Here is an 11,511-nt window from a genome sequence, read left to right on the forward strand (position 1 = left end):
AAGCCCAATGTGGGGCTCGAACCCACAAACCATGAGATCATGACCTGAGCTGAAGTTGATGGTCAACCAGCTGAGCCACCCAGGCGCTCCAAAATATATCTATTTTAAAAAAATTTTAATGATTTTTTTTTTTTTTTGGGGAGAGAGAGAGAGAGAGACAGAGTGCAAGCTGGGGAGGGAGACACAGAATCTGAAGCAGACTCCAGGCTCTGAGCTGTCAGCCCGACGCGGGGCTCGAACTCACAAGCTATGAGATCGTGACTTGAGCCCAAGTAGGACGCCCAACCACCCAGGCGCCCCAACATATATCTATTTTTAAATAGACCTTCTTATTGGTACTGGTGTGAGGCCAGATCATGAAGTGTCTTAAGTGCCATCCTAAGGGGGTTGGAATTTTTTCTTATAGACAATGTGGGACCATTGGGAGAGATATAAACAGACCTCAATTTTAGTGAGAGCAAGAGGGTTTTTAAGGATAAGACTAACAAAAAGAGACAAATTAGGTGACTATTACAACAGTCCAGCAAAGAGATAATAAATGTCTGAAATATGGCAGTTGTAGCATATTTAGGGATATTAATGAGACGTAATTAATATGGTATGGGGGTAAAACTGACAAGAATACTAAGGATGACCCATAAATATTACCCCTGAGGGAATGGGTCAATAGTGGAGTCACATATAGAACTAGGAACACAGGAGGGACGAGTCTATGGGTAAGGCAATGGTTGGATTTGAATGTACTGTACTTGTGAAATTCCCAAGTGGAAATGTGCACTAGATGTCTGGGAGGTGGAAGATGGAAAGAGATGATTACGTAAAGGATTAACTGCACTTAAGGTGTTTCATTGCATAGAAGCGTGGTGTAAACTCTCAATTTCAAAATCAAGGAACATTTTTTGTTTGAAGCTATATTTATGTTTCCATTTTCCTAGATTGAGTATATATAATCATAAAATATACAGTTTCATTAGTTGAAAAGGTTTTCCATCTCTGGGAGACTGTGTATCAAGAGTTCTACCCAAGAGTTGTGTAATTCAATAAAATCCCAGAGGACACTCCAGGGGAAAAATAACTACCAAAGAAACCAACACATTTGGACTGACAACTCTAAATGATATATTTTTGCTTTCACTGAAAAATAAACAGTTCTTTGGCTTGGTTTATTATTAATATCGTCTCTCTCATACATGCTTGAAAATTACCCACCAAGATATATAATCGTCTTAAATAGCAGCCTATGTCTAACTTGATGGGTTGAGGTTGGCTGCCTTTGTGGAGCACTGAAACGTGCAAGCCTTTCACAGCAACTTCAGCTCATTTTCTTTGGAATAGTGATCTTGTTACACTTTAAATGAAACTTGGGGAAAATACTAGATCATATATTTTTTTTTGCCGAGTCAGAGTGACATGTAAGTCAACATATGTATTTTATTCCTACCTGCCATCTCCAAAGTCAAGGGACCCTAACTGGGAAACCTTATTTTCTGTAGGCACGCTACCAAATTTTGACATCTGGCACAGACACGGTTTAATACATACCCATCTTTCTCACTCACATGGTAGGTGGGGAACTCCTCTCTGCTTACAAATAAGATACTCTTTCGAGTTTCTTAGTTATCTTCCTCTGAAGATATTTTCTCTTAAGTGTACTGTGTTACAGGAAGATTCCGCTGTGGTTGTGATTCATTAACTCTAGGCAATAATATATACGGTGTGAGAAGGACGGTAACATTTAATAGGGCAGATTGAAACCGACTGGAACTGCAAGACGATGGATGCCAAACAGTCTCCATGCGTGACCCTGAGCAAGTTATTGAACCTCTCCAAGCCATAAACTCTCTACACAATGCAAACACTGAATTATTCAGAGACGTCCAGATAACTAACTCTATGCAGAAATTCCTACCTTGTGTCCCTGCTCTGGGTTAAGTTCTCCTTCTCCATCTTCCTGGAGTAGCCTTAGGAACTTGATCACTGGCCTTACTACATTATTTTTAAAGGTTCTGTGCACAGGCCTGTACCATGAGGATTTTTATCAGGTCCTACTCATCTGTTCATTATCCAAATAAAGCAAAGGGCGTAGAGCCACAGTAGGTGCTCAGTGAAGCTTTATGACACTGAATATTTCCCCATTTTCATTCCATTGATCTCACTGGTATAGGATTAACCACTGGTCTTTGCTGCCTCACTTACAGAGAAGGTGTATTGTTACATATACCCATTTTAAACATCAATTCCTCTAAAAGCTCAGGAGAGTTCTCATGTCAATCAGAGTGTGTTGGTGAATCATAAAATGTGGAATTTAATTTGTACTAGAAAGACCATATTATAATTATTCTTAATTCTGGCCGATTATATAGCTAAAGCCATACCATGCATAACGGATTTGGCTTGTGATATAAAATCTACGAAGTATATAAGTGACGGGAAGGGAGGGTCAAGGCCTGCCAGCCTCATGACAATCAGAAATTCACTTCAACCTGATCTTAGCGTAGACAAACTAGCAATCGAAGGATGATTTTGAATAAAAATAAGTATAAATCTGTTTCCTTATTGATGTTGAAGGAAAAGTGGGAAAACCTCAAAAATAAATACACGCCCTAGGGCAGTTTTGCAGGAGTGAAAACAGACCACTGATATAGTACGTTGAAATGGAAAAAAGAGATCAATTATTCAAAGTAATTTCAAGTCAATAATTCAGCCAGAATATATTGTGGGTTCGGCAAAGTCATCGGCACTCTGGGCAATGCAAAACTATAAAAGATTCAGTCCCTAACCTCACAAAGCTGGTGACCTAGGGAAATAAAGATACAAACTCAGGTCATTACAATACCCGACAGCCTGTAGAAGATGCTGGAGCAGAGGTTCAAAGTAATATAGAAACACAGACAAGGAGAAAAATTTCATTTGACCAAGGATTGAGGCGAGGACTGACAAAGTAACATTTATTTTTTAAAGTTTTTAAGTTTATTTTTGAGAGAGAGAGGGAGAGAAAGAGAGAGAGAGAGAGAGAGAGAGAGACAGCATGAATGGGGGAGGGGCAGAGAAAGAGGGAGAGAGGGAGAATCCCAAGCAGGCTCCATGCTGTCAGCGCAGAGCCGGATGTGGGGCTCGAACTCATGAAACTGCGAGATCGTGACCTGAGCCGAAACCAAGAATCAGATGCTTGACCGACTAAGCCACCCAGGTGCCCCAAGAAAGTTAACATTTCAACTGGACATTCCCTCGAAGGACAGATAATATTTTGACAAGAAGATATGAGAAGGGATGGTACAGGCAATGGCTCAAGAGAGAAAGAAGCACATTGGAAAAGCGGAAGCAGTCAACTCAAGCAGAACTGAAGCAAAGGGTGCTGGATAGACTTGATGTTTATCGTTTGGGCTTGCCAGCATCTCTTATCTCTTTTTGCTTAGTAACGGTACCCTACAATATCTTTTGGAGTTGATATTTTACTTTCTGTTCCTTTCATTCAGTTGGAAGTGAACTGACTCCAGTAGGGAGTGCAAGACCCAGACCGGGCCAACTGATTCACAGAATACCCTTAGCCACAGTGATTAGTCAATGAGTGGACATGGGACCTACGCTAGTCTAATTAGAGTGAATACCTTGGATTCCAACTGAAGTTACTGGGAAAAGATGTACTCCCTTTACTACTATACTTGAATTTGGGGAGATTCAGCAGGTCACCAGGTAAAGCCTGATAACGAAGACAACACTGGTGAGGGCAGAGCTGAGTGGAGATGATTAAATCAAACCAGGATAACATTGTTTCACCTCCCAGTTCAAGTCTGACTCAGGATTTTTTTTACATAAGCTCACAAATTCTCCCAATTTCACAGCCTCTTTGTGTTAGGTTTTCTGTCACTTGCATCGAAGTGGTCTCGTCTAGTAGTCACAGAACAAGAGAATAAATGAGAAATGTCCAGAAAATTAGGGCCCAACTTGCGTCAGCTATCTGCCACATCTGTTTCTTTGTTACCCATCGCTCCCCACCAAAACACACAGGCTGCTTTCCTGAAGATTCAGACACTGCCGATGGGCTAGTAATGAAGGTGTAAAAGGTATGGACACAAGGCATCACTGGTCTTCTGGTGGGGCTCTGTACTTTTTCCATCTTTGCAGCAACTGGTTAACAAACAATCTCCTCGATCCCGAGTGCCTCACTAATTTATTTTGAAAACTAGCAGAGCTGGTGCCACAACCATCCAGACTTCTCTGCAGGATACGATTTGCAAGAACAGCTTTGAATATAATTCTCTATCTTAGAAAACTGCCATTTTATAGGCATACATACAGAAGTATACTACCTTGCTAAAAATAGCTTGCCCTCCGTTATGTTCAAGAAATACATATAAAAGGTCTTAAAAAGAAAGGCGAGGTTGATGGAAATGATGAAAAGTTCCTTTCAGCGGAGGATGGTAAGAGCCTTTAAAATGTTAATCACAATAATCCTCGCTGATTTTATAACATTCTATTTATTACTTCTTAAAACATTCACTGAATGCCTACAGTGCTAGATGTTTTGCTGATATAGATGAATCTGTTGTTTCAGCCCTCAAGGAACTCAGAGTTCTAGCAGGATAGATAAGACCATCTTCCCTTCCTTTATTCATTCAGCCAAAATGCCTGCCGCATGCCAAACACCGTTAGGTATTATGGATTGAACAAGAACAAATACTAAACACAGAAATTGGGCCACAATTGGGAAGGCTTTGCATTGACAAAATGCCAAGGAACTGAGGAAAGTGGCAGATTTATTGGTATGTGGTAGCCAAAATGCAGGCAAATCAGATGATGTCAGTTCTAGAAGAAGCAGGCTTCCACACTGCTTGGTGTTGTCGCTCTTTAATGGACTATGGCCCTGATATGGAGCTCTCCTTTTAACTTCTTATTTTGAGGGAACCCTCTTGCACTGCTGGTGGGAATGCAGACTGGTGTAGCTGTTCTGGAGAACACTCTGGAGGTTTCTCAAAATCTAAAAATAGAACTACTCTATGATCCAGCAATTGCACTATTAGGTATTTACCCAAAGGATACAAAAGTACAGATTCGAAGGGGTACGTGAAATAATTGTGAATTCACGGGAAGGTGTAATGATAGTACATACAGGTCTTCTGTGTCCTTCACTCAGTTTCCCTCAATAGCTACATCTTATATATAATATAATACCAAAACCAGGGAATTGATATTGATATGGTGTGTGAGTATAGCTCTAGGTCATTTGATCACCACGACCTGGGCAGAGGTAGATGGAGAGAGAGAATCTTAAGTAAGCTCCATGCTCAGGACAGAGCTGGACGCAGGCTTCGATCCCATGACCCAGAGAACACGTCCTGAGCCGAAATCAAGAGTTGGACACTCAACTGACTGAGCCACCCAGGTGCCCCTTGAGTTTCAGTACTTATCCCCATATCCACCATTAATTAGTGTCCAAAGAGAGGTTACTTAATCCTCAGAGTTGCCACCAGGTAAGAAAACATCTAGTGACAAAACCAGTGAACAGTAGACAAAAGTATGTAGAGATCTAGTAAAGAGTCTGAGAAGAGCAAATTTAACAGTTCAACTTATCTAAGGGGATATTATCTTTCATATGGTGAAGCACCACTTTTGGGAACAATATCAATGGATCAAGGTATGTTTGTGTTTTGCACAATGCTCTCTACGGTCAGGGACCGGAGTCACACTGTGTGCAATATACATGCAGCTTCTTCACAGGGTTTTAGTAACTTAGAATAAAACTCTGGCCACTTCTCAAGGCAAAATGGTCTAATCTTCAGGATACAGTTCTCCTGCGGAAAACCATGGTCTTGGACATCTGCTGAGTAACTCACAGAATCATTTGTGTATGTGGAAAGTCAGGCTACAGAGAGGACATCTTTCTGTGCCCCCAAAAGCACATGCTAAACATGAAAGAGATCATTATGAACTGGATTAATAGATGTATAGAGAAAGAAATTGAGAATCTGCCATTGGTAAGATTTGGCAACAGGTGCAGGATATTCACGCCCTAATTTCTCATGAATGAGGAATGAACATCTGCTCAGAATAGCAATGGAAGAGAATATTCAGATCTCTACTAAATACACTTGCAACAACAGGAGCCACGGGACCACATAACCGAGACAGTTTTTTCTGTATCCGTTTATGTGGTAGTTATACTTCACTAACTCTGAATTGAGCAGTATTCTACAGCAAAAGTTACAATTCTGGCTGCGCATTCTGATCACCATGGGAATCTACTTAAAATGCTGATACCCGTTTCACATTTCAGGAGCACCGAATCAGACCATTCCAGAGTGATGTTCTAGAATAGGTATTGTTGCAAAGCTCATCCACTGAGTCCATCATGCAGCCAAGTTTGGAAACCACTGCTCTAAATGTTGTTTGGTAGAATATGTCCGGAACTAAATTTACCATGGCCCTCCTTCATCCTCAGTCCACTAGCCATTCCTCCTTCGATATATATATTTCTTAAATCTGTTTCCTTCTCCCGGGCCTTCCTGCTACTGCCTTAGTTCTGGGCATATGAACTTGGACTGTAGCAGTAGTTAGTTTCAGTCTTGCATCCACAGTGTATTGACACATTACATCGCAAACCTCCATCCATGGATGGGCCTCACAACAGCCTTGCTTGGAACGAGAACTCTACTACTGTAGAGATCCTGGTGAGGAGAGGAAACAGGTGTGATGAGATAGCAGTGAGAGAACATAGTGTGTTGTGGGACAAGGGGCACGAGTAACGCAGAAATGTGGCAAATTGGGTATTTGATTTGATGTCTAATTTCCTCAAGAAATACTGATTTCCTGGCACAAAAACAGACACTCAGATCAATGGAACAGAATGGAGAACCCAGAAATGGACCCACAAACATATGGCCATCTAATCTTTGACAAAGCAGAAAGAATATCCAGTGGAATAAAGACAGTCTCTTCAGCAAGTGGTGCTGGGAAAACTGGACAGCGACATACAGAAGAATGAACCTGGACCACATTCTTACCCCATACACAAAAATAAACTCAAAATGGACGAAAGACTTAAAAGTAAGACAGGAAGCCATCAAAATCCTAGAGGAGAAAGCAGGCAAAAACTTTGACCTTGGCCGCAGCAACTTCTTACTCAACACGTCTCCAGAGGCAAGGGAAACAAAAGCAAAAATGAACTATTGGGACCTCATCAAAATAAAAAGCTTCTGCACAGCGAAGGAAACAATTAGCAAAACGAAAAGGCAACCGACAGAATGGGAGAAGATGTTTGCAAACGACATATCAGATAAAGGGTTAGTATCCAAAATCTCTAAAGAACTTACCAAACTCAACATCCAAAAAACAAATAATCCAGTGAAGAAATGGGCAAAAGACATGAATAGGCACTTCTCCAAAGAAGACATCCAGATGGCCAACCGACACATGAAAAAATGCTCCACATCACTCATCACCAGGGAAATACAAATCAAAACCACAATGAGATACCACCTGACACCTGTCAGAATGGCTAACATGAACAAGTCAGGCAACAACAGATTTGGCGAGGATGCAAAGAAAGAGGATCTCTTTTGCACTGTTGGTGGGAATGCAAGCTGGTGCAGCCACTCTGGAAAACAGGATGGAGGTTCCTCAAAAAACTAAAAATGGAACTACCCTACGACCCAGCAATTGCAGTACTAGGTATTTATCCAAGTGATACAGGTGTGCTGTTTTGAAGGGGCACATGTACCCCAATGTTTATAGCAGCACTATTGACAATAGCCAAAGTATGGAAAGAGCCATTTCCATGTGTCATTTGGTCATTTGGCCATTTCCAAATGTCCATTGACGGATGAATGGATAAAGAAGATGTGGTATATATATATATATATATATATACACACACACACACACACACACACACACAATGGAGTATTACTCGGCAATCAAAAAGAAGGAAATCTTGCCATTTGAAACTACATGGATGGAACTGGAGGGTATTATGCTAAGCAAAATTAGTCAGAGAAAGAGAAATATCATATGACTTCACTCATAGGAGGACTTTAAGACACAGAACAGATGAACATAAGGGAAGGGAAGCAAAAACAATATAAAACAGGGAGGGGGAGAAAACGTAAGAGACTCTTAAATATGGAGAACAAACAGAGGGTTACTGGAGGGGTTGTGGGAGGGGGGATGGGCTAAATGGGTAAGGGGCATTAAGGAATCTATTCCTGAAATCATTGTGGCACTATATGCTAACTCACTTGGATGTAAATTAAAAAAATAAAACAAAAATTGAAATTCAAAAAAAAAAAAGAAGAAATACTTATTTCCTTGCAATGCATGGGGATGTTAGAGTTGTATTTAAATATGACTTGTCACGTCTGTACTGAAAATGTTTCACTAACCCGATGCCCCACTGACCTTTTTTTTATACATTCTAGATCTTTGCCTGATACTTCCTGCATTGTGTGATTTGCCCCTGACTGTCTCCCTTCCTTCGTCTTCACCTGTTGGTATGCTTTTTGCTTCAGTAATATTGAACTTTTTAAAATTTCATCAATATACCATGTTGTTCTATACTCTCTGCCTTGGCACGTACTGTTTCTTCTGCTTGAACCATTCCTATTCTTCCTTCAAATTTTCAATTCAGAGGCCAGCTCCTCGGAGACACTACCCCCAAACAGCCTAACACCCGACAGATATAAACATTTCCTCTTTCGTTTCGCCTGTATTTTGTAGACACTTCTACTCTGACCATAATCATTAAACTAATCATTAGTTTATGTGCCTATATTCCTACTACATGATCAGTTCCTTGAAGCTGTGGGGTTTTTTTTCTGCTTTATTTTCCATATCCTTAAATATTTTTGAAACATGAATTAAAATTTAATTGCTGCCAAATATTTCATATTTTATGACTATCCCCCAGTTTCTGGAATTTTAGGATTATTCCTATTTTCTCTTTTATAAATAATGCCACAAAATACATCTTGATAAATAAATATTTGACTCTTTCAGTGTATATTTCTTTTGGGAATATTTATAGAATTTGGATTGATGCATCAATAAATACGGACTATAAGACCCTTTGATTGAGACTGTCAAAGAGCTCTAAAGAAAAAGTGTACATTGTGAACTCCCATCAGGAGTGTGTTAGATCTTCCCACATTTAATAGAATTCACAGATCCTCTTCTATTTTCTATTGACACATTCATCCTCGCACAATCATGTCGTGCCACACCTCTAAATACAGTTTATTTAGAAATGTTTGTGTGTCCTATACAACTCCTGACTCATAAATTCAATGGCCTATTTGACATCTCCACAGAATTCATCAAAAAGTAACTGAAATGTGAGGCAACTGGGTGGCTCAGTTGGTTAAGCTTCTGACTCTTGGTTTCAGCTCAGGTCACGATCTCACGGTTCATGAGATCGAGTCCCATGTTTGGACTCTTCTCCATGCTGATAGCACGGAGAAAACAATGTACTCAGTACTCTGAAAACAATGAAACATTGATGAAAGAAATTGAGGAGGACACAAAGAAATGGAAAGACATTCCATGCTCATGGATTGGAAGACCAAATATTGTTACAATGTCTACATTACTGCAAGCAATGTACACATTGAATGCAATCCCTGTCAAAATACCAATAGCATTTGTCACAGAACTAGGACAAACAATCCATTTGTATGGAACCACAAAAGACCCCGAAGAGCTAAAGCAATCTTGAAAAAGGAAAGCAAAGCCGGAAGCATCACAATTCTGGACTTCAAGTTATATTACAAAGCTGTAGTGATCAAGACAGTATGGCACTGGCCCCAAAGTAGAAACATAGGCCAATAGAACAGAATAGAAAACCCAGAAATAAACCCACAAGTATACGGTCAATTAATCTTCAACAAAGCAGGAAAGAATATCCAGTGGGAAAAAGACAGTCTCTTCAATAAATGGTGCCAGGAAAATTGGATAGCAACATCTAAAAGGATGAAACTGGACCACTTTCTTACACTATATACACAAGTTCAAAATAAATGAAAGACCTAAGTGGGAGACAGGAAACCATCAAAATCCTAGAACAGAACACAGGCAGTGACTTCTTTGACACTGGCTGTAGCAACTTCTTTTCTAGATACGTCTCCAGAGGCAAGGGAAACAAAAGCAAAAATAAACTATCGGAATTACATCAAAATAAACAGCTTCTGCACAGTGAAGGAAACAATCAACAAAACTTAAAGGCAATCTATGGAATGAGAGAAGGTATCTGCAAATGACATATCGGATAAAGGGCTAGTATCCAAAATATGTAAAGAACTTATAAAACTCAACAGCCAAAAGACAAATAATCCAGTTAAGAAATGAGCAGAAGACATGAATAGACACTTTCCAAAGACATACAGATAGCCAACAGACACATGAAAAGATGCTCAACGTCACTTATTTTCAGGGAAATACAAATCAAAACTACAATGAGATATCACCTCACACCTGTCAGAATGGCTAAAATCAAAAACACAAGAGGGGCGCCTGGATTGCTCAGTCAGTTAAGTGGCCAACTTCAGTTCAGGTCAAGATTACGCAGTTTGCGAGTTCGAGCCCTGCATCACGATCTGTGCTGACAGCTCAGAGCCTGGAGCCTGCTTCGGATTCTGTGTCTCCCTCTGTCTCCTCTGCTCGCACCCTGTGTCTCTCTCTCTCAAAAATAATAAACGTTAAAAAATAAAAAACACACACACAAGAAACAACAGGTGTTGGCGAGGACGTGGAGAAAGGGAAAAACCCTTTTGCACTGTTGGTGGGAATGCAAACTGGTGCAGCCACCGTGGAAAACAGGGTGGAGGTTCCTCAAAAAGTTAAAACTGGAACTTTCCTATGATCCAGTAATCACACAACTGGTTATTTGCCCCAAAGACTACAAAAACACTAATTCAAAGGGATATATGCATCCGTATGTTTATGGCAGCATTATTTATAATAGTGAAGATATAGAAGCAGTCCCTGTCCACCGACAGAGGAACGGATAAAGAAGAGGTGGTGTATACACAATAGGATATTATTCAGCCATAAAAAAGAATGAGATCTTGCCATTTGCAACAACACGGATGGAGCTAGAGAGTATAATGCTAAGAAAAATAAAGCAGAGAAAGAGAAATACCATACGATTTCACTCATGTGTGGAATTTAAGAAACAGAACAAGCAAAGGCAAAAACTGAGAGGGAGACAGTCAAAGCAAGAGACAGAATTTTAATTATAGAGAACAATCTGATGGCTACCAGAGGGGAGGAGGGCAGGAAGATGGGTTAAATAGGTGTTGGGGATGAGGGAGGGCACTTGTGATGAGCACTGGGTGATGTAGGGAATTGTGAATCATATTGTACACCTGAAACTAATATTATACTCTATGCTAACTAACTGGAATTAAAATAAAAACTTAAAAAAAATAAAATAAACTTCCAGAGCACAGATCAACAGTCACTAATATGTCCTTTTAGCTTTAAATGGTTTGATTTTGTCCACTAAATTATTTGATCTGCCCG

Source organism: Herpailurus yagouaroundi, unplaced genomic scaffold (genome assembly GCF_014898765.1).
Source record: "Herpailurus yagouaroundi ecotype Mexico unplaced genomic scaffold, PumYag 67702, whole genome shotgun sequence".
NCBI lineage: Eukaryota > Metazoa > Chordata > Mammalia > Carnivora > Felidae > Herpailurus > Herpailurus yagouaroundi.